This window comes from Homalodisca vitripennis, unplaced genomic scaffold (assembly GCF_021130785.1).
Source record: "Homalodisca vitripennis isolate AUS2020 unplaced genomic scaffold, UT_GWSS_2.1 ScUCBcl_1680;HRSCAF=5612, whole genome shotgun sequence".
NCBI lineage: Eukaryota > Metazoa > Arthropoda > Insecta > Hemiptera > Cicadellidae > Homalodisca > Homalodisca vitripennis.
Window position 1 is genome coordinate 30,421 of NW_025777818.1, and position 23,740 is coordinate 54,160.

Consider the following 23,740-nt stretch of genomic DNA (forward strand, 5'->3'; position numbering starts at 1 on the left):
TTCAAACGTTGAAGCATTATACAATATTAATTATCTTAATTGTCAGGACCCAAAGTACAATATGTGATTTTACTCACATTTACAATTCCATTCCTGTCTTTGACCATTTCCATGTACACCACTCAGAAGTAATCAGAATTTACAACATTATCAGGATCTTTATAAGGTAAACTATGATTGAACTTTTACCTTAATATACTAAAATTATGCCATGAAGTTATACTGCTCACTTCAGAAATTCATTTAATACCACTGGTCAGTTTCAGGTAGTGTTTACAAATAAATATTAATTGCACTTCAAACGTTGAAGCATTATACAATACTAATTCTCTTAATTGAAAGGACCCAAAGTAAAATATGTGATATTGCTCACATTTACAATTCCATTCCTCTCTTCGATAATTTCCATGTACACCATTCAGAAGTAATCTGAATATATAACATTAGTAGGAACTTCATAAGGTAAACTATGTTTGAACTTTTACCTTTATAAACTAAAATTATACCATGAAGTTATACTGCTCACTTCAGAAATTCATTTGATACCCCGTGTCATTTTAAGGTAAGGGTACAATTAAAAATAAATATTAAATCCTCTTCAAACGTTGAAGCATTATATAATATCAATTATATCAATTGTTAGGACCCAAAGTAAAATATGTGATTTTTCTGATATTTACAATTCCATTCCTCTCTTTGACCATTTCCATGTACACCATTCTGAAGTAATCTGTATATATAACAATAGTAGGAACTTCATAAGGTAATGTTAAGAATTATTACCTTCATAAACTAAAGTCATGCCATGAAGTGATAATGCTCACTTCAGAAATACATTTGATACCACTGGTCAGTTTCAGGTACTGTTTACAAATAAATATTACATGCACTTCAAACGTTGAAGCATTATACAATATTAATGATATTAATTGTCAGGACCCAAAGTAAAATATGTGATTTTACTGACATTTACAATTCCATTCCTCTCTTTGATCATTTCCATGTACACCTTTCAGAAGTAATCTGAATTTACAACATTATCAGGATCTTTATAAGGTAAACTATGATTGAACTTTTACCTTTATAAACTAAAATTATGCCATGAAGTTATACTGCTCACTTCAGAAATTCATTTAATACCACTGGTCAGTTTCGGGTAGTGTTTACAAATAAATATTAATTGCACTTCAAACGTTGAAGCATTATACAATACTAATTATCTTAATTGAAAGGACCCAAAGTAAAATATGTGATATTGCTCACATTTGCAATTCCATTCCTCTCTTTGACCATTTCCATGTGCACCATTCAGAAGTAATCTGAATATACAACATTACTAGGACCTTTATAAGGTAAACAATGTTAAGAATTTTTACCTTCATAAACAAGTCATGCCATGAGGTGATACTGCTCACTTCCGATATTTTGATACTACGGGTCAGTTTCAGGTAGTGTTTACAAATAAATATTAATTGCACTTCAAACGTTGAAGCATTATACAATATTAATTATCTTAATTGTCAGGACCCAAAGTACAATATGTGATTTTACTCACATTTACAATTCCATTCCTGTCTTTGACCATTTCCATGTACACCACTCAGAAGTAATCAGAATTTACAACATTATCTAAACTATATATTTTCATAAAGATAAACTATATTTGACATATTACCTTTATAAAGTAAAATTATGGCATGAAGTTATACTGCTCACTTCAGAACTTCATCTTATACCCCTTGTCATTTTAAGGTAGGGGTACAATTAAAAATAAATATTAAATCCTCTTCAAACGTTGAAGCATTATATAATATCAATTATATCAATTGTTAGGACCCAAAGTAAAATATGTGATTTTTCTGATATTTACAATTCCATTCCTCTCTTTGACCATTTCCATGTACACCATTCTGAAGTAATCTGTATATATAACAATAGTAGGAACTTCATAAGGTAATGTTAAGAATTATTACCTTCATAAACTAAAGTCATGCCATTAGGTGATACTGCTCACTTCAGATATTTTGATACCACGGGTCAGTTTCAGGTAGTGTTTACAAATAAATATTAATTGCACTTCAAACGTTGAAGCATTATACAATACTAATTCTCTTAATTGAAAGGACCCAAAGTAAAATATGTGATATTGCTCACATTTACAATTCCATTCCTCTCTTTGACCATTTCCATGTGCACCATTCAGAAGTAACCTGAATATACAACATTACTAGGACCTTTATAAGGTAAACAATGTTAAGACTTTTTACCTTCATAATCTAAAGTCATGCCATGAAGTGATACTGCTCACTTCAGAAATTCATTTAATACCACTGGTCAGTTTCAGGTAGTATTTACAAATAAATATTAATTGCACTTCAAACGTTGAAGCATTATACAATACTAATTATCTTAATTGAAAGGACCCAAAGTAAAATATGTGATATTGCTCACATTTACAATTCCATTCCTCTCTTTGACCATTTCCATGTGCACCATTCAGAAGTAATCTGAATATACAACATTACTAGGGCCTTTATAAGGTAAACAATGTTAAGAATTTTTACCTTCATAAACAAGTCATGCCATGAGGTGATACTGCTCACTTCAGACATTTTGATACCACGGGTCAGTTTCAGGTAGTGTTTACAAATAAATATTAATTGCACTTCAAACATTGAAGCATTATACAATATTAATTATCTTAATTGTCAGGACCCAAAGTACAATATGTGATATTGCTCACATTTTCAATTCCATTCCTCTCTTTGACCATTTCCATGTGCACCATTCAGAAGTAATCTGAATATACAACATTACTAGGACCTTTATAAGGTAAACAATGTTAAGAATTTTTACCTTCTTAAACAAGTCATGCCATGAGGTGATACTGCTCACTTCAGATATTTTGATACCACGGGTCAGTTTCAGGTAGTGTTTACAAATAAATATTAATTGCACTTCAAACGTTGAAGCATTATACAATATTAATTATCTTAATTGTCAGGACCCAAAGTACAATATGTGATTTTACTCACATTTACAATTCCATTCCTGTCTTTGACCATTTCCATGTACACCACTCAGAAGTAATCAGAATTTACAACATTATCAGGATCTTTATAAGGTAAACTATGATTGAACTTTTACCTTAATAAACTAAAATTATGCCATGAAGTTATACTGCTCACTTCAGAAATTCATTTAATACCACTGGTCAGTTTCAGGTAGTGTTTACAAATAAATATTAATTGCACTTCAAACGTTGAAGCATTATACAATACTAATTCTCTTAATTGAAAGGACCCAAAGTAAAATATGTGATATTGCTCACATTTACAATTCCATTCCTCTCTTCGATAATTTCCATGTACACCATTCAGAAGTAATCTGAATATATAACATTAGTAGGAACTTCATAAGGTAAACTATGTTTGAACTTTTACCTTTATAAACTAAAATTATACCATGAAGTTATACTGCTCACTTCAGAAATTCATTTGATACCCCGTGTCATTTTAAGGTAAGGGTACAATTAAAAATAAATATTAAATCCTCTTCAAACGTTGAAGCATTATATAATATCAATTATATCAATTGTTAGGACCCAAAGTATAATATGTGATTTTTCTGATATTTACAATTCCATTCCTCTCTTTGACCATTTCCATGTACACCATTCTGAAGTAATCTGTATATATAACAATAGTAGGAACTTCATAAGGTAATGTTAAGAATTATTACCTTCATAAACTAAAGTCATGCCATGAGGTGATACTGCTCACTTCAGATATTTTGATACCACGGGTCAGTTTCAGGTAGTGTTTACAAATAAATATTAATTGCACTTCAAACATTGAAGCATTATACAATATTAATTATCTTAATTGTCAGGACCCAAAGTACAATATGTGATATTGCTCACATTTTCAATTCCATTCCTCTCTTTGACCATTTCCATGTACACCATTCAGAAGTAATCTGAATATGTAACATTAGTAGTAACTTCATAAGGTAAACTATGTTTGAACTTTTACCTTTATAAACTAAAATTATACCATGAAGTTATACTGCTCACTTCAGAAATTCATTTGATACCCCGTGTCATTTTAAGGTAAGGGTACAATTAAAAATAAATATTAAATCCTCTTCAAACGTTGAAGCATTATATAATATCAATTATATCAATTGTTAGGACCCAAAGTAAAATATGTGATTTTTCTGATATTTACAATTCCATTCCTCTCTTTGGCCATTCTCACGTACATTATACAGTACTAATCTTAATATACAACATTAGAAATACATTTATAATGTAAACAATGTTAAGACTTTTTACCTATAAATCTGGTCAGTTTCAGGTAGTGTTTACAAATAAATATTAAATGCACATTAAAATTAGAAGCCTTGTACAAATTAATAATTTTAATTTTTAAGACCCAACGTACAATATGTGATTTTGGTCACATTTACAATTCCATTCCACTCTTGCCCATTTCCATGTACATTATATAGTAGTTATCTGAATATACAATATTAGCAGGACCTTTATAAGGTAAACTATGACTTTTTACATTTATAAACCAAAGTCATGCTATGAAGTTATACTGCTCACTTCAGAAATTCATTTGATACCAATGTTCAGTTTCATGTAGTGATTACAAATTATTATAAATGGACTTCTAAAGTTTAAGCCTTTTAAAACTGTCACTCATTTGACAAGACCAAAAACAAGACATGTTATTTGGTCACATTTTAAGTTTTATTAATTTAATTGGCCTTAATATTGTCTAAATAAAATAATACATTTTTAATTGATGTAGTATATTTCAAAACTAAAACCCTCTCTTTTGTATTGATTGTGATTAATTGTGTAAGAAATAAATGTTATTTTCTTATTTCTCTATACTAAATATTTAATATGTAATACTGCTTAAATCTATGTTCTATTGATCTTTATGATTAGAGGTAAAAGGACTATTTACAGCAGTGCGTTGATTATCTGAAACAATTGGTGCAAGATGGTTTTCGTATTATCAAATTAAATAGGAACTGTACAAAAACAATTAAAAATTCAACAAATAATAAAACAGTACAAATTTAACCTAAAAAAAGTTGAACATCTTTTTTTGCTTAGGTGTTTTTTTTGCCATGTTAATTGTGCAGAGCTCTATGCTGCATGAGTTCCTGCTGGCCCATCCACTCCATACCCAGTTCACCTGTAACAAATATCAATCCTGTTGGTGGTGTAATACAGTATTCATTCAGAAAATTAGCTACTGGTGATTTTTTCTATTTTAACTAAAACTCTAGCTGATGCTATCAAAGTTGGTACATAATAATTTTATTAAATCGCCTTTGTGTATTTTTTTTAAATATGATCAGCTCTTGATATCGGCCCATCTTAAATTAACTGGTTTCTAAAATGTTCTCTAATGTAAAATGAAAAAACGGCAGGAAACTTTAACTCTATGGCTGTCCACCATTTTATAAATTTTTTCCTGAATGTAAATAAAAAAACACGAAATTTTTATTTGTATTGACAATTTTACTGTCTACAAATAGGTATATACATATGCTAATATATAAAAATAAAAGCATTACAGCAAATTTATTGCACAACGATGTTGGCATGAAGGAGTATTCCACAAAAACAGGAATGACAATAAATCTTTGTGAAACAGCTAAAAGGTTAACATTCCTAATACAAACCAGTTTGTCATCGGATAGTTTTATAAGTTAGATGTCTAGACTGATGTAAACATACTGGGCAGAAACCCCTTGCAGATGCAGAAAACAAATATAACATAACCCCTTGAAACATTACTGTATTGCTTATGAGGTTCTTAGCTGTAACTGACAACCTCTTAGTACATATAAAAGCTTAGTTTAAATAGCTTTTTCCTTTCGTTATTTAATATTAAATATGAATAATTTAAATACCAATATGACAAGTTTTCATGTATGAATTATACTGTTTTATTCGATTAATTTTATAATTATTTATAGATTTTTCATTAAATCTTTTCACAAAGTAAGCATAAAATAAGAGTAACATTAAGAAATACTCAGGAAATAATGAAGGAAGAATAGCTGATACAGCAAGAAGAATAGCTGCTTGCTTCCAGGTCACTGATTGAAGATCTCTGAAGATCTCCTTCACATGGAGGGACAACAGATGAGCAGTTTCAGGAAGTAAGTAAGGAATAGAAGGCAGCATCCCGGCAAGATCCTGGGCAAAGAATTTATATAAATTTCGACCACAATATTCTCGCCAGTTCACACACTGTTCTCTAATCTAAATAATCAAATTAATGTTAACAACATGCAAGAGGTGGCACCCAAGGGCAAATTGCCGCATTTGTCGAAATCTAAAAGTATTATTATGATTAAACAGATAAGCAACTTGGGAACTCATTCTATCTTCTCATATATTTCTTCGTGATCCCTAATTAAAACGTTATTGTCCCCTGCAACCAATTCGGCAAAATTTCCTGATGCAAACATTTAAAATTAGAGATACAATCACTCACTTACAATACATTCACACATTTTCCATGTTGTTCTTTTACTTTTATAGTATACAATCTTCTTAATTTATGCGCTTAAAAAGTACGTACAGAAGTTAGCTCACACGCGACATCCCGCGTAGTGTCAATTTTCCAGTAAATTCAGCAGTACTTATATGTTTTAATTGACACATTGTTATTTGCAGATAATTAAAGTAGTTTATTCTGAGACACAGTGGGTCAAACAAATCACTCAGATATTTTAGAAGATTTCCTATTGAAGAAAAATATAAAAACATATAACAGGAATTATGTTTTGATATAAATAATAGTCCTGTGAAGAATGTACAACACTCCAATATAATATTTTACTTCATAATCACTGGTATAGCAAAAAATAAATACAATTTTATTAATTTAATACTATAAAAATTACTAAATATTTATTTCCTATAAATGAGTACAATAAGTCTGTATCGTTTCGTTCCCACGAGAATCTGCAATTACGCGACTCGCCGGAAGTTCACTATCTAATGGAATTTCCGGTCCATGAGGGGTTTTAGAAGTGAACGCCCGAGCACGCTGTATTTAAAAAGAAAGCACTTTTAGATCGCCTATGATATCGATCTTTCCTCCTACGTATTTAACTATGGTTAATATTTTATGAAATATTGGACTTATTAAATTATGTTTGTTTATGTATGTTTTTTTTATTAAATTTTTAACAAATGCAATATCGGTCAAATAATTCCTTAAACTCTTTAGTTTACGAGGTGTAGATTGTACAAATTCTCATAAGTGTGTACTCCAATAATAAATTCGAGATACTTGAGGATGGTGTATCTAAATAGTTAAACTTAGTAAATGAATACTGGACCTAAGAAATAATTTTTAAGGTGGTTACTGAATCTCTACATCAAATATTGTTTAAAATAATGTAAATCTTGGGCTATGCTTATGTTAAAATGTATAGCCAAACTCCTTGTAGACCATCCACCATTAGATGTGAAGACTACCTTAAAAACTATTTCTTTATTTCAGGGCAACATGACAAAAAATGATAGTCACTTTAAAACGTAGGCGCAGTAATTATGCACCAAGTTTTATTGTTTTACCCGTAATCCTTAGGGGTAAATCAAGCTTATCAAGAACCCTTTTTACAACCTCTTTGTGGTGTGGTTTGTGTTTGGAATGCAATTGGAAAAGAAATTTCTCACGGTGTCCTTTACAAAAATAAAGTTGTATATATCTGTTGAGAAATATAAATAAAATTTATCTGAAACTAATTTCACCAAAACCCAATAAACATAGGCTACGAAAATAACTAAAAAGCGTTATTCGAGGCCGCCAGTCTGTAACCTTAATATTAGTGTACCCACACATTTGCTAAAGCAGTAAATAAAATTTGGTTTCAAAAAGCTATTGTAAAATTCCCCTACCAGCATAGTTTGAAGTAGGTAGATTTTGCGACAAATGAATTACGTATTAATAATTGCATACATGATCTATGTGATAACATCCTAAAAATCATTCATAAGATAATTTTTCAAAAACTTAACTGTATATTTAATAATAGTTTATCAGATTACACAATATTTTGATGTTATTTGAAAATACTAATTAAGTTATGGTGTATCGAAAATGTTAAATACGTTCTACACTAAACTGTAGCGTTCCACAATTGTTCTATTTGCAGCAAATTACAATTTATATATTTAAAAAAAATAATTTTGTTTCACATTGTAACTGTTTTTTCCATTGCATTAATAAAAATTGCGTTAATATCTCCGTAAAGAAATAAATAGGTAGACCTTTTACAATTACCCTAACAGGAACACCCTTATTATTTTGATATCGTTACTTCAATGTATGTTTCCAATATCAAAAATTTCTCATTCCCTGTTCATAATTTTTAATCTTGATTTACAAATAGGCAACATAATATGCTTAATATGTACAAGACAACATATTGGCAGATTGGTCAAGAAAAGGCCGACCATACGGTGTTATTAACAGGGCCCCAGGGCCGTTAAGTTCATTAAGTTTTATACACCTGAAAGAAGATGGTAGAATTAAAATGCTTGAGATGTGGTGATAAACTTTTTGAAACATATTACAATGCGAAATGTCTGAAATTGTATCATCCTTTCAAATCAATCATCATACATAACCAAATTTAAACAAGTTTAATACTTCCTTTGAATTCATTGCAACCTTAAATACACTGCAAATTCTTTTTGAATTACTTCAGTACTACTCATGGCTTTTTATTAAAGCTGAAAATTTGCTAGGATTTTTATAAACAATACATTTTTGTAGTATGTCCAAAAATAACCAATCATTCCATTTAAACATAATCCAATAAAAACTTTATAATCTTATTTATTAATTTCTTTGGTTTGGATTGCTTTGTATTATTACAGAGAACAGGTATTTTAATTTGTAGATTGTGTTGACTTATCACTTATCTTTTTATAAAGGTTTTGAAAATGTAAAGTATTTATTTTTTAATGTTACAAGGAAAAGAAACTGTTATAAAATGCAATTTTCCTAAAAGTATCTATTAGACATTTAAATTAGTACTAAATATTAATAAAGCAATACTTTTCTAATAAGGTTTATTTTTTGGATGAGGCCTTTCGAAACCAAAGGTTTAATGAAATAATAAACGGTGGTCATAAATAAATGTTTATACTGGCTGAAATGTTTCTAACATTCTTGTTTAAGCATATTTACACTATACGGTATTTTAATATTAATTTTAATTAAACTAATGTAATTATTTATTTGTGCTCATTATGAAACCTTTGGTTTTGAAAGACCTCGTCCAAAAAATAAACCTTATTGGAAAATTATTGCTTTATTAAAATTTGGTACTATTTTAAACTTATTTCCTTAATGGCTCCAAGACTCTTCAATCTATTAGACACATTTTTAAAACTATTAGTCCTTTTACTAACTTTAAAATATTAAATAACGAAAGAGTAAGTCTGACCACATATTAAAATTTCATGTTATTGTACTGAAATTTGTTTACAAATCTGTTAAGTATCTATAAATTGAGCTAGTACTAAGTTATATTGGGCTTGACATAAATTACTTTTACATTTATTAATTAAATACATTTATCTTACTACACTAAGATAAAAATGAATAATTTACTTACCTTGAGATGACCGGACGCTGTAAGTACAAAGAATCCTTGAATCTCATGACCCCACTGTGAAATTTAGTTGAACGTTTTCCACCTCGTCGGGTAAGGTCGCCAGACCACAGGCAGGTTGAAGTCAACAGCGATAAACCAAAACAAGCCTCACCCAACTGTGTGTAACCGCGCTATAGAATGTAATCGCGCTCGGGCTCTACGACCTACAGAGTACCGACTGACTGACTGTGACTGGTGACTGCTCAACAAAGCTAATGCCAGCGCTGTCACCTCACTAAACCTGCGCGTGCCCTACTGCGCGTTTGAAAAGATATCCTCCATTTCTCTCTCAGTCCCTTTAACTCCGAGATAAGATAATTTCTTGTCTCTCCAGTCAATCTGTGGGTTTAAATGAAACTCATTGTTAATTATTTGTAATAACTTTTCCTTCTATAAAGAATGGCTATTTTGCGTACCTTTTATATGCTATATTCCATGTTTGACAAGAATTCTAAGTAAAGCACTCCATTTTTCGTAAACTATTATCTATTACTTCTGTAAAAATTACATTTTATACCCTTATTAGCTTAATATGACTACAAAGTATTTATTTATGTATGATTATTGCCTGTGGTAAAACACTATTGTGTGTGGTTATTGTCATATGAAATCTGATTCATCGCATATCTGACTACACAAATTGTAGATTCACAGCCCCATATTTCACAGCATTTAAAATAACCACAGCCTTAATTAATTATGTCTTGATATCATCAAAGGTAATTTAAGAATAATCAGGCTTTCCCTACAAACTCATTTAATCTGTTTCATTGACAATGTAATATAACTTGAGTATAAAAATCTCTCAGGGAGTTGTATACTACGTGCCCTTTCGTCGTCAGGTGTTAGGTATATTCCACATTGATGTAAGTGAATTATTTCATTAAAAAGATAAATGTGTCATTCTTCTGCCAATTTCTGGTATGTATGATACAAAATACAATAATGAACAAAACATAAACAAATGTAATAATAAACTAACATAACAAAAATTAATATTTTTATCTGTCTCATTATAGAAATATTGGGTCTTTTGTAGAAGAGGACCACCAGTCTTGATTTTCTATGGATACAGGACCACCAAATCCACATTGTACACTCAGTATATATGTATTGGACAAAATTTTAACACATTTTAAAGAAAACAAAAATAATTATGTTACAAACTATTAAGTGTTTATTCTTGTGGAGGCCAGAATAGGTTCATGTCCCGCCAGATAGCTTGAAACAGATCGTCATAAGACTCTTCAAACAATATGCCATTGCTATAGAACATATTTCAAGACTGGTGGCCCTCTTCTACAAAAGACCCGAAATATTTATTTATCGTGTAGACTATGGTATTTAGATCCAATGCAAAAGCAGTGGCGCATCAAGAAATGTACTCTGAAGGGTGCCTTGAAAATAGTAGAGTAGAGGGTATAAAAAACTCGATATCAGTGGGGCCCAGCCACCCCTGGGGAAAGGTTTGAAACATTAGGTCCTAAAATTAATATTCTATAGTACTTCTCAACTAATAAGAGGAGGTAAAATATCAGCTCAGAGCATAAAGTTTTTCAATAAAACCTCTCTACCACCAATCACCAGGAAGCTTATATAAGAATAATCTTCTAGTGTTATAAGAACTCAGTGTTATCAGCCAAATTCAATGGTTACCTCATTCTTGTTTATGTAGAAATGAAGTTTCAATTAAGTCTAATTATGAAATATTTTTCGAAATGATACACATGATCTTGTCATATGATACATTCACGTTCTTTTCATTTCATTGCGTTTCATATTAGTGTTTAAATAATAAAAGTCTACACATCTAGTCACCATTCACCTTAAAAATGGTGTGGGGTGTGTTGGAATAATTAGTCTACATGTGTTAATACGTCATACAAGTTGTTACTCGCGGGTAAAAAAAAATCAAAGTCCGAAGCCAACTTTATCAAAACACGTATGATGTAATATAATGGTCCTCTATAATGTGTTTCAAACGGAAGTAGTCATATGATCAGGTTCATATAATTTCAATGTTTATGGTTAGGCGATCAGGCGTACAAAATCTTATATCATGTTTGGTTGGTATAGGAGCATTCATTTCTCGTTCAAATTAATCATATTTCCGATACCAAAACTGAATTTACCTCGTTGCTCTCATCAAGAAATTATTTACACTGGTCTCCGAAAACAGCTTTGCTTAAAAAACCGCTTATTTCCAGCTATTGTGATCTACTGCCGGTCTAATGTATTTTTAGTGCCATAGATGAGTTTTCATCGTTGTCCTGACGAGCCTACTTAGGAATGAGAAGCCTACTTCGATCAAAACTCTCGCTGGTTCCGAGCATTTCAACTGACTTCGAGTCTATTGTAGTTACGGTTCCATAGTTGAATTTGCCTCATTTACCCGATTAACAAAATGTTGGCGAAAAAATATATACAGTCCTAAGAGACTGAGAACAGGAGTTTAGTGTCAGATAAATTTGATTATGAAATATAAATAAAATAGTGCTTAAATTAAATAAACATATTGGTGTGCTGCCTTAGTATAATGTTTACACAGAAAGGTTGATTACTTGACAGGCTCATTCAATAAAAATTACGAAACTTTAAAGACCAAGAATTGGAACTTTCGCTATTTTTAAGTCCATTATGGTGGAGCCCAGAAAGTTTTTCGAAATAAGAATAGGCCCATATTCGTTCCAGGAACCGTAGGAATGTCTATGTAAAGTTTCAGTACAATCGGTTGAGTAGTTTACGCGTGAAAACCAAACAAAGAAACAAAGGCACTGTCGCATATATAATATTATTAGGACGTTAAAATATATAATGGGTAAATTGAGTTTGTTTACAAATATATTTATTGTGCTTTGTTATCAATATCACAATGGTTACCCATAAGACTAATGTAATACATGCTAAATGTCACCCAAATCTCATGGTGTGACGTTTACCACAATCAAACGAAGTGTTCCTCATATAGTACTGAAGCTTCATGCATAAACAAACGTCTATATGTTAGTTAGTTTCTGATATATCGTGCGGAAAGACAGTTTTAAATGAAAGTTGTCCAGCCCCACTAAGTCAATTGTCATATAACCTCATGATCGGGGCAAGGTAGTTTATTGAGTTAAAGGGGCCCGACTGGGCCCAGATGCTGTTTATTGTTTGGTTGATTATATATAATAAATATATAGCAGGTTCTTTCTTTACTGCCATTATCAGAGCTAACATTTATATAAAATATATAAGACTTATAATTTTTATTGCTTTGATCAATAACATTGTAGTAATAGCGTTTAATAGTAAATAATCAACACTGGTTTATGCATAATAGGTTTCAGACCAGTTATTATGCGTAACAGACCAGTTATCTTAATTGGTTATGAGAACTAGCTCCTGAATAAAATTTCATAATGAAATGACAGTTTTTGCTTACAAAATGATTAATTTTAATTTCCTGTTTTACTTAATAAAAGACAACATATTTAATACAGGAAAATGTTATATAATTTTATTTTAGCATTGGAACATATGATACGTCAAAAATATATATTTTATGTGTGTTTGCTAAACTCATTACTTTCAAAACATTTGTTGAGTGTCTGGCATTATTGAGAATTTGAGTTTTCATATAATAAAATAATACAACATTTTGTTATGAATGTATTATTTGTTTTTTTCTTATTTACGGTGATTTAATTGGACATACATAGTACAGATACAATAAACATTCCAAATGTATACTTATATTTATTAATTAATGTTAGGTTGAATAAAGTTTAATAATTAAAATATTGTTTTCTATTTATTTTATGATTTGTATGAAAAACCACATTTTAAAACTATAAGTTAGATACACAATTGCAAATATACATAAAATAAAGATAAATATTTAAAGCTTGAATTCAAACTAATTCTTTTTAGGCTGCTTTACATAACAATGCACATGAATTATTAAATTTGCGCTGAGGCTGGAACGCCTTCAGAATTGCCCCTGCAACATAGCAACATGACGGTCGCCGGCGACTTGCTCTGGTACAGACTGTACTTCTGGACTTTGTGACACTGGACTTACTGACACTGCTGTATTTTAATAATATTAAACTCCTGGACTTATTGAAAACTGGACTTTATGAAACTGCGTTATATTTTAAATTAATATTAGAGAACTGGACTTTGTGAAAACTGGACTTTATGAAACAGCCAGTATTAAAATGGCAAAATACAAGGTCCTGGACTTAATGAGAACTGGACTTACTGAAGCCTACTCAATAATACTCTTACTCTGTTGGCTCCTTCATAATGTACAAGTCACTATCATTCATGATGAACTATGAAGGTAAGCTATTTTCACATTTATAGATTTCTTAATTACTGAATCTCAGTTAATTTAATAATAACATTAAAATAGTAATTAAGAATCTACAACTACCCACAATGTGGCTGTTCATGCAAAACAGAACATGAATATCTAAAAGTAATTCATTCAAAGAAATTATTTATTTCAAACTGAAAGCAATATTTCCAACTTCAGAAAGGTTAAAATATTCCTTTGTTACAGCCCTTATCCAACCAACTACCCACGAGCATTAGGAAATGTGCTTATGTCATCAGAAACCTGTTATACCGTGTAGCGAAATGAATTTTCTCGCAATCCGCTCGAATAATCTCGGTTTACAAACAGCTCGGGGATGTCTCTTGTTCCACGTTTGATCTTTGAAGTGAGAGCACCACACTAGGATGTTACATATTACTAGGTCCGTATAGCTACACTAGGCTGATACTTGTTAAACAGTTTATATACTAGCTAGTTTAATAAAATTTAGGAAGGAAACTTAGGAATGTAAGGTTTGAAAATGGGCTTATAGACGTCTGATGTTTACGTTACTAAAATATATTATTACAAATTAAATAAACTAAAAATTAAGGAGTATTGTAAAAAATTAATAAATTCCAAATTACAAATCTGCTATAGGCGTCGGTATTTTTAGTTTGTTTAGTAATTAAGTTGAGAGGTAATTTACACTTCATAAGAACGCAACATAATGTTTCAAGGAATCAATGGAAGACTCCACCTAAGAAAGGTATTGATGTTCTACGACAAGTCGAAATAAATGGGTAACGAAAGTGATAAAAATATTAAATGACAATTCTATTTACAACCAGGATATTTTTGGCTTGACACGCTTTAAACAAGCTATATAATATTATAAATTTAAGTAATAGTTATATCCGCATACAACAAAGAGACAAGGAGAATAAATATAATTTTCCAAGAGGCAAGTCTGAGACAGCGCCAGATACCAGAAGCTGCAATAAGAGGAAGGTGAACTGGAGCTAAACTCAAAATTCAACTGAACCAACCCTTCTTCCAGAGCTACGTTATTTCTAGAAAACTCAGTTGCTCCACCGTGGCTTAGAGATCGTATCACATCGTAGTGCACTCAATTGTGTACCTGATGCGACAGAGAGACTCTCACTTCACCTGTTTATAGGTGTCTCTGATGTCGTATCGATGTAAATGATTCATTTTAGAGCTTCTCGTCGTCGACTTTTTTTAGATCTCTTCAGACGAACATGACTCCATATTCCAGGAGTCGATTCTGAGACAGCGTCAGATACCAAACGCTGCAATAAAATGAAGGTGAACTGGAGCTAAATTTGGAATTCAATTAAAACGACCCTTCCTCCCATAGCTACGTTATGTGTAGATACAATTTTTGTGAAAAGTATCTACATTTCTTTATAACAGTACTTCCAGAGTACACAATTAAGAGACGTTTTTATCCATAAGAATATTTATAATGTCACAAATAAAAATTAATTTCTTTAGAAGATGCCAAAATCATGTAATAGAACCTAATATCCAACACAAACATGTCGCCGTTAAAGTTGTAAATGTCCGAACATCTGCGTGCTTCAGGAGGTGTGAGATGGCGGCGGTAAGCCCAGCGTCGCTCCTCACATAAATATTCATCTCCACTCGTTCCAGTTTTTGCTGAGTTTGGGAACAAGCAAAAGAATTCACATTGAATAAAATAAATTTCTGTCGATTATATCAAATTTATTCCGTTCAACAGGAGTTCCGCATGCAGTGAATAATTTGAGTAAAATAAGATGACAAGTTTTGATCTTTTGTACGGACACTTCATTGCTTTTCAACATTTTATTTCAGTTAAACTGATCATATTCATTTAAGAAAGTATTAGCTTTTCAACATAATTAAGATTGACAGTTAAAAACGGAGCAGAAGACTTTCATTGTTATCATTTGTTTAAAACATTATAGGAAGGAATGGTATTAAAATTATCATAAAACATTAAATCACAATAACAAGGATACTTCAGAACGTATAATGTCCATCAATAGTAAACAATGGATGTATAACAATAATGCAATATAATTACTTAGTGTAGCCATTATACAATTGTTGGATCTCATGTAACAACAGATATTATCTTGTGGAATTTTACAAGTAACGATACATATAAATAGCTGAATAGCAAGCAATAATATAAGTCAGAAGTGAGTTGTTATGAAATATGTTTTTATTATATTACATTTGTGCAATTTTCTGCAAACACGCGATTTTTGAGCAATAACCTTTTCATTTTGAAAATGAGATGGACAACTAGTTTTGTACCGCATATCTTGCATTAAAATGGGTTATATCTGTAAATAAGACTAATTATAATAAAATGATAGCTGAATATCAATTTTTATAACTATAAAAAAAAAACTTAATTCTGGTTTGTCCCATAAGAATAAAATATTGTTATACATAATTATTTTTAATTTTTGGATTCATCCGTGGGCAATATCTAGTTAGTCAGATTAAATCAAAATCCACTTCAGATTCCCCGTACAAGTAATCGTAATTACGGCAGTAATTCTTTTTAATACTAATACGAAATTTTTCATGATGGTTTTCCATAAACAGTTCTGTATTTGTTACGTAATATTTATCACACTAAATATTACGATGTTTACAGTATGAAAGAAACACACGATTCACATAAGTAAACAAATTTAATTGGGAACCAAAATATATAAAATATATATAATTAAAATATTAACAGTCTGTTATTAGATGACGATAAATCGGTCAATGTTTCATTTTATAATGAGCTAAAGTACATAAAGAAAACTCTTTCTTTTAATTAGTCCAAAGCGGTCCCAAAGGTAATCATAACCTCATGCATAACAATGGTGGAATAATTAGAAGTACAATTTTAAATGCACCAGAAGATCGCTCTGTACAGTATTGGACAGGAACAAACCGTAAATAAATATGACTAAAACCTCTCCTCCCCTATACACTAACACTGCCACCCCCTTCCCACATCGCACGGTTTAACGTAGCACAGTATGTATACAGCCTACTACACAGCGCGCCCATTAAAACTTGGCCGGGGGTAAACTGTGTAGTCGGCCTGGCTTGGTTAGCCCGCTTTCACCCACAAACTTCGTAAGTTACGTTCAGTACTTTACATAAATCAATTTTTTAAACCTGGCAATAAAATGTACAACATAAATGCACGTTTTGCGCCTATTCAATAATGGTGTGCATCCTTTATTGGCTGAGCATTGGCGGAGCCTATCACTCGAAGAGCTGGAAAATTGCTCTTTCTGTCTATTTTTCTGTATATCAGTCTGACTACACGATATATGTATAAAGAACAAACCGGCCATGAACCTTGCATGAAGCTTCGCTTCTATACAAAAAAAAGAAATCACTTGAGTTCCATGGTGGTTATGTCAGTACACGGGATTTGGCTAGCGTTAGGGAAATGTTTAAAATTGGTTATGGATGAACAAAAAATCACAAAATAAATAAACTTGTACAAAAACCGTGTACCACACTCCGTTCTAGGATTTAAATCTACCCCCTTCTTCAGGGGTCGAAACCCCCAATTCATAAATCATGTGAGCACAATCATGGCATTGCAATATAGTAACACATGTAACCTAATGAAATGAGCTATCAACTTGAAATTAGCATGCAAACCCTTGAAAGCCTGTTACAAGACGTGGTCTGGAGTACTCCTTGTTAAAATAATTGAAATCTTAAAACGAGTATTTTATGTTACACTTACGGTGATTCTCTATTAAAAAACAGCAACCAACATAATTGGATATATACAATGAATAAAATAAAATCGATGATACAGTTAATTCTGATACACGAAGTACCTCTGATTATATTTTACCATATTGTGTCACTGCAACAATAAATATTAGTTATGTGGTTTGGAAAAATGATCTTTTTTTATTATATTAAAGGAGTTTTAATTTTGTAAGTTATTTCAAATGTTTAGATTAGGTACCTTTTTGTTATTTTCTTTAAGGGTTGTTATAATTGTACTAGCTGTTTCCCACATCTTCACACACTTTTCTTAGGCTTTGCCCGTGTATGAGCACTTCTGGTTCAAGTGAGTTATATTTCTAACGCCGATGTAGAGTTTATCTTGTAGCCACGATCAATAAAATCTGTCAAAAGTCTATGTTTATAACTATTGTACACGTTCATGTACGTTATTATAAAGTCTAATAAGGTCTAACACGCAAGCTTTAAGTTCAACCAGAAATTTATTTTAAAGACAAATGTACATCAAAACTTAGAGCCTTCAAATAGTGTATGGCTATTTAATATAGGCAACAGTCTCGTAATTGCAGTTTAAAATGTGCAGGCGCTTTGATAAATGTTATATTTTACAGCGCCGCCTGGTGGTGAGTTACATCAATAGATATAGCATGCAAAACCTTCTCCGTGAAAATACACATACATACATATTTCCATAATGATCGGTAAAATACTTTGATTCTATAAAGGACATACAGACATACGTTCATTTATATATATATATATATATATATATATATATATATATATATATATATATATATATATATATATATAGCGTTAATTTTTATCTACTACAAATAAAATGAAATGAAATAGTATTTATACTACTGTACTGTATGTACCGTTAGTAAACCAAAGTTCACGATGTACTAGCCTTATTTGTTTGTAAATGAAAATTAACAAATTAACCATTTTCAGGCAAACAGCTTTATCACAGCAGATAATACAGCATTTCAACGAGACTGTACAGAGAAACCAATTAAGGTAATACACTGCACTACGTTATGTAAACATGTAAAAAACAAAACACTAATTCGCAGCCCATGCTCGGAGCCAATCCTAACTCCCCGGTCTATAGTAAATAGTCTGAGCTGGAAGCTAATCTGCACAAAACCTGGCTTTTCTTCAAGTCAATAAAGGAATTTTTGCTAAGAAAGTTTAGGTGCTAGTTTTGGTAAAGGTTGAAACAGAAGATTATAGAAAGAGATTAAAATATAAACGATAATCTTTCTTCTTCGAATATAGCTTAAAACATTTAAAACACACCTTCAGACACATAGCTAATCAGTTCATATTTTAACTCCTATTTCGACCTCCACCTTAATTAACGTGGCTCTTAATCGATTCCTGTCTTAGAGTAAATTTCTCGTTTGATTTGAAGGAAAATCAGGTTGTGTGCTTTCAAATAACACATAAATTGCAAATATTGTTAATATTAGTTCTAACTCATGCGACTGTGTTAACGTTCAGTGTAGAAACTCAAATACCAACTTGAAAACATTATTGTTGAATTCTGTATAAGTGGCTTATTATTGAAAAGTTCCATACATATAATATTTAATCAGGCATACATTGATGGTAATTCCTTTTTTATCGAAACGAATAGACTACGCTGTAAGACAAAATTTTGACCTTAAAACTAAATTAATCAAATTAATATAACTACGAGCTATCGATTATTTTTATATTGGTTATATTTTTTGTATTCTTATTTTTATTTCACTTGTAGTTTCAGGCACCTCGGAGAGTGGCCAGCATGTAATTTAATGCAACTGAACTCTAAAAGTACTATTAAGTTTATTTTATTTTGTTAATCATAATCACACTACTGGACATGTGATTAGGCTATGCCTAAGATTTTATTTTTGTAATTTTTTTGTACTTTTTTGAAGAAATAAATCATTATTCTCATTATTCTCATATTACATTCCAGTATTCAAGCACTAGAGGACTAACAAAACGCATTAACCATGGATTTACGAGCAGGCAGCGGTAACAGTAATCCACTTCAATCCGCCAATAACATTGAAACCATTCTATTAAAGGCCATGCTATTCTGTTACATTCCAGTATTCAAGCAGTGTAGGACTACCAATACATATTAACCAAGGATGTACGAGCAGGAAGCAGTAATAGTAATCCACTTCAACCAGCTCAATAATACTGGAACATTCTATTAACGGCCACGCTATTCTGTTACACTCCAGTATTCAAGCACTGTAGGACTAACAAAACGCATTAAACACTGATTTACGACCTGGAAGCAGTAACGGTAATCCACTTCAACCAGTCAATAACATTGGAAGCATTCCATTAACGGCCACGCTATTCTGTTACATTCCAGTATTCAAGCACTGGAGGACTAACAAAACGCATTAACCAAGGATTTACGAGCAGGCAGCAGTAACAATAATCCACTTCAACCAGCCAATAATACTAACATTGATTAAACCATTCACGCTATTCTGTTACATTCCAGTATTCAAGCACTGTAGGACTACCAAAACGCATTAACCACGGATTTACGAGCTGGAAGCAGTAACAGTAAGTAATCCACTTCAACCAGCCAATAACATTGGAAGCATTCCATTAACGGCCACGTTACTCTGGTACAGTCGCACAGCTACCCATTGTTCGTCACAGATTTTAGGGGACTCACAACTGTAAATCGTGTCAATACATGGCCCGAACTTTTTCTTAATATATATATATATATATATATATATATATATATATATATATATATATATATATATCCTATTAAATGTGAAATTCCTGTTAAAATAGTTAAAAAATTTAAACTACAAGGCATTTCTAGAAATGCTTGGGACATAGCTTGTATCCATAATAAATTTTTTAAGTTAATTTTCTACAAAAATACAAATTTTCACTTACTTCCATTTATACTCCGCCGTGGATTTAGCATTTTTTAATTATTTAATAGAATTATTAATCTCAATATTTATCATAAATTGTTGGACGTTTTGTTTATAGCCCCCATTACTTATTTGAATAAAAAGTGATTACTTAGGTACTATCCGGAGGCCATTATTTTTGTAATTTAAACATTTATAAACAACCAAAATAAGTTTCAACATTATTAACAACTCTGTTATTTTAAGTGTAATGGGTTCAATATTGATTGGATTTTTTTGCATTATTAATCTATTAAATTAAGTATACACTAACTGATATTTCGAAAGTACTTTTAGACTGCAGCTTAATAACGACAACAATAAATACTTTGAATTAAAACACAAATATTACAACCTTGTACGTTAAACAAATGGCACTAAATTTGCACTCTTTGACGTTCAAAAACAAGCAGTTACCGTGCTCAGTGCACAGGGCGAGGTGGAGAGTAGTTACAATTCTCTTTGTGATACGGTACTGAATGATGGAGTAGACTTCAGTATAGTAATATGCTATGTGCTGATACGGGGTATGTACTACATATGCAGCGTTCTTTTATATACCGACTCAGTTGTTTTCTCTCTCGGATTAGGTAATTTGCATACATCGCTATTTTTAAATTTCTGGAGCAAATAACTGCTATACACCACAACCACGAACCTATTATATATCAAAGAGAGACTTCAGGTTCAATAAAAAATACAATCTTTGGTTCTTTGGTTTTAAATAAAGTTTACATCTTTATTAAAGAGAATATGTGAGCCAATACGTTTGAGTGGAATAAATTGTAAATGACACGAGTAAATCTTTCTTTGTCAAAAAAATATATCAATATACTTAAGGTGGGCCTACGTATGAAATGATGTCAAATCCTTAATTTTAAATCAAAGTAAATATTAAGTTGTATAAACTAGAGAAAACAATACTTGATCCAAGTACTAATTTCCTATAAGTTCAAGAATGCATCGGCATTGCAGCAGATGGTACCGTCTGCAACTTACCAATTGAAAAATCAATTATTTATATAAACTAAATTAGTATTTCTTTCGAAGTAATAGCTAAAAGCGCCTTTACATATATAAAATATTTTAAAATCGTTTATATTGTATAAACTTTCAGCTTCTGATGAAATTCATTGCAAAATATTTAAAATTCTACAATTGCTGTAAGATCGATTTAAACGCATTACATTTATGTATTCATAGACAATAATAGTGTATAGATATTATCGTATATTTTATTTTATATTCTTCATTTAGTAGACTTTTTGCATGTATGCATAAAAAACATGTTATTTGAAAATTTCCATTATTATCCATGTATAAGGAGTACACAATTACAATAATTGATAACCTATGTATATAGCAGAAAGTACACTTTCAAGGCTCATATTACACAACATTTAACGTTTTTAAATCAAATAAATTAAGGTAAATATAAAATTATGAAGAATCCAATTAATATTAACGAATTTGGATACGTTCGTGTTTCACTATGGATGCTTTATGCCAACAGCAGTTATTACGGTACAATTAATATAAATGTAATAAATAAATTACTTATATCTATTTACTTTTATATTTAATTTAATTTTACAAATTTAATTGATTGTTTATGTTAATTTCATTTTTACAATTAATATTTCGTATAAAAGCCTCTCAGAATTAATCAACTGTTCAGGTCTGAAAAATAAGATTACAAATAACATAGCAGAGTCTCTTTATAATAATCAGGTTAGTATGGGATTCACATTCTCATTCCTGGCATCAATTCCTTTATCTCATGCAAGGTTCGTTTTATTATCATCTTTCTGTGTTGTGGATCAACTCATATTTTGTAAGGTCAATTACACGAGTAAAGCTGATATTGCATGATCACGAAAGTACACGGCTACAGCTTATCTTCCACCACAACACGTGTCGGATAACTAGTGTCTCAACCCACAGATGCACAACAGCGCAGTCAAATGTTCATCAACCGGTGAACACAAATTAGTTTGGAATCAACTGATTTAATTAGTTCAAGTAACCTCTGTTGCTTTATTAACCCGTATAAATTCAATCCGAGCAGCAATGTAATTTGACATCAGGACACGTCGGTGTGCAGAAGGCATAATTCACACATTCGTAATTTACTTGATTAATACGTTTAATAATTAATTGATAATTCGTTTAAAAATACTTGAATTCGTTAAAATAATTAAAAGTGAAATTATTGTAGGAATATTTCAATAGAAAACACACTTGTAAGAAAGTAAACCACAAACAATGAGGAATATAGTACATGTATTGTGACAATCAATAGTTATATATAGTGTGCTACGTAAGGTTTTAAATTGGGAACATATCTTTTCATGTGAAACTTCAAGAAACCTGTAGGGTTTTATTAATACACGGTAAATTAACAAGCTCAATGATATCGATATTTTAAATGGCTATATTTCTCTAGTATAATAGTATGGACATACCAGAAACTGTAAAAATATTTTAAAAGTTCGGTAACAATGTACCTTATTTGTGCTATTTCATGATATTATCAATAATTAATATCAGCTTTACAATAAAAATATTTTTTTTAAGTTCTTGTATTCAAAGGGTTGTATTACTTTTTATTTTGCAATTGGAATAATGATAACGAGATGGAAATTTTCACTTCAAAACATTATGCAGAAGACGTTCTGGAATGTCCTCGAAGCTGGTGTAAGTTTTACTAAATCGATTAAAATAAAGTTATACTAAATACATCTATTGTATTTAAAATAAATGTAAATATGTATTCCAGCGTATAAAACGATTTAAATTTCCAAAATGAAACAAATCTATGGTGTCTATATTTACAGAGTAGAGGTTTAAAAACGTATGCGTGTATAATGTAACCCGTCGATTGCACTGTACTGTATATCATTTTACAGGGTAAAGAAAGTACATAATTAAACGTTTATATCCGAGTGTCGGGAATATAATGGTTTCACGATGTATTTTA

The 23,740-nt window shown here is 30.9% G+C and overlaps 1 long non-coding RNA gene across 1 annotated transcript; it reads right to left on the minus strand.

Moving 5' to 3' along the window:
* Positions 1 to 4,353: 4,353 nt before the first annotated feature.
* On the minus strand, positions 4,354 to 9,847 carry LOC124371590. The gene is made up of 3 exons (XR_006923250.1): positions 9,673 to 9,847; positions 6,066 to 6,229; positions 4,354 to 5,216 (listed from the first exon to the last, which is right to left on the minus strand). It is a non-coding gene; the product is annotated as an uncharacterized LOC124371590 (long non-coding RNA).
* Between the last annotated feature and the right edge of the window lie 13,893 nt (positions 9,848 to 23,740).